The sequence below is a fragment of the Etheostoma spectabile genome, chromosome 3 (assembly GCF_008692095.1).
Source record: "Etheostoma spectabile isolate EspeVRDwgs_2016 chromosome 3, UIUC_Espe_1.0, whole genome shotgun sequence".
Taxonomy (NCBI): Eukaryota; Metazoa; Chordata; class Actinopteri; order Perciformes; family Percidae; genus Etheostoma; species Etheostoma spectabile.
The window spans coordinates 1,102,847-1,104,710 of NC_045735.1; the positions used below are offsets into that span (position 1 = coordinate 1,102,847).

At 37.6% G+C, this 1,864-nt stretch overlaps 1 protein-coding gene across 5 annotated transcripts in view; it reads right to left on the reverse strand.

The window, feature by feature from the left end:
- Positions 1–1,864, reverse strand: part of zgc:152863 (sushi domain-containing protein 6) — a 20,297-nt gene that overhangs the window by 7,905 nt on the left and 10,528 nt on the right. The window lies entirely within an intron of this gene.

A 1,864-nucleotide genomic window follows, 5' to 3' on the forward strand; every position in this document is an offset into this window, starting at 1 on the left:
TGTGTATATTAGTGTGTATATATTGTGTGTATTTTAGTGTGTATATATTGTTTTGTTTTGTTTTGTATGTGTAAGCGCATTGTGAGCAACATACCTGGCAAATAAAGATGATTCTGATTCTGTAATGTGTGCAATACACAACTGTTGTTATTATTATTATTACTTCTCACTTTTTCTACTCCTTAATTATGTTAATTATGTAAATACTGTATAATAACATTCCTTTAACTATGTAACTACCGTACATATCCACACTCCTTATATTTCTTTATTTATATTTCTACTATTTGTGCAACTGCAACACAGAGTTTCCCTTCGGTGATCGATAAAGTGTTTCTGATTCTGCGAGTGCACATTGAATATTTTGGGGTTTTTGGGTTGTTGGTCAAACAAAACAAAGGATTTGGAAGACGTCCACAGGGCTCTAGAAACCTTTTTCACTATGTTTTGAGATTCAATTAATTAAAGGATGAAATCTTAATCATAAATCATCTTTCCTTCCTCAACTCGACCTTTACTTAAAGGGATAGGTCTCTTTTTTGCATGTGTGAGTTGCACATCCATAGTCAGTGTATTACTGACAGAGGACTGCTGTTGGCACGTCGCCAGTTTGGAAAAACTGGCACGGAAAACGCCGATTTGGTGGTTTATATTAAAAATGTAATAGACATGAGAGAATAAGCTGAAGCTGGGACAGAAAACAATCACCTGTGTGGCACCACTGTGGGGAAAAACCAGGTATGCACTTTACAGAAATAGATTATCAGACACAAGATCTATGAGAGGAATTGTTTTAGCTGCTTGCATGTGGTTTTCTCCGAGCCCGTGGTAACACGGCAGTAGCTTTCCATGAGGCTCTGACAACGTCAACACCAGGGGAAATGTTTAATGGTTATTATGGTGGCATCGCCCGCTTCCTCTTTCTGCGCTCTGGCTTCCTGTCGCGTTTTGAGTCAATGGCGACAGAGGAAGTCGGAACTGGTCTGAGAAGAGCGAAGCTTGTAGTCGGGCTGCAGAGTCGGGAGTGTTAAGTAGGTCAGGGTATGAACGAGCGGCTGGTTGGGTTAGACGCTCCGAGGGTTACTCGTTTACTTTTTATGCTGATTTTTTTTAAAATCGACTGCCGAGGGGAAGTGAAGTTTTTTGTAGTTACAACAAAATGAAAACAAACCAAATATACAATTCTAATATTCTAAAGATTAGATTTACAGTTTGGGTTTTTACTGTGCAGTGATGGAGATAAAAGTATGTGTAGTAACACCACAATGTAAAGATAAAAACATAAATAGGTACAAGTCCTGCATTGAAAAAGTGGCTACACACATATTATTCTTGGAAAATATAAAAAAGTATAAATATCCCTTGTGACTGCTATACTATTATATATTCTAACATTAGATTATTATTACTCACGTATCAATGTAAAATCAGAGTCGGAAGTTTTTTGGAACATGGTTTTGTTTTTCTATGCCGAGGTCACAGAACGAGTGCTTAGCTGACAAATCTGCTACATGTGAATACTAATAATAAATCAAGGATCCCCAAAGGACATATACTCTATTATATTTATTTAAGGACTAGAATAGTAGTAGTAGTAGCCCCTGGAACGGTGGGAGGACAGTCTCAAAGTTGCAGTAAATTGAAATCACTCATAGACTGTAAATATTAATGGACAAAGCATCCGGTTTGGCACAAGGGCCTTTAACTTGCGTTCTATTTGAATTCCAGCAGGGGGCGACACATGGGGATGCAAAAGGAGGTCGGTTTCTATAGAAGTCTATGAGAAAGTGACCCACTGCTCACTTGATTTATATACTCAGTAAACATTTTCATAATGACTTTATGGTCTCAATCGCTAGTTTTA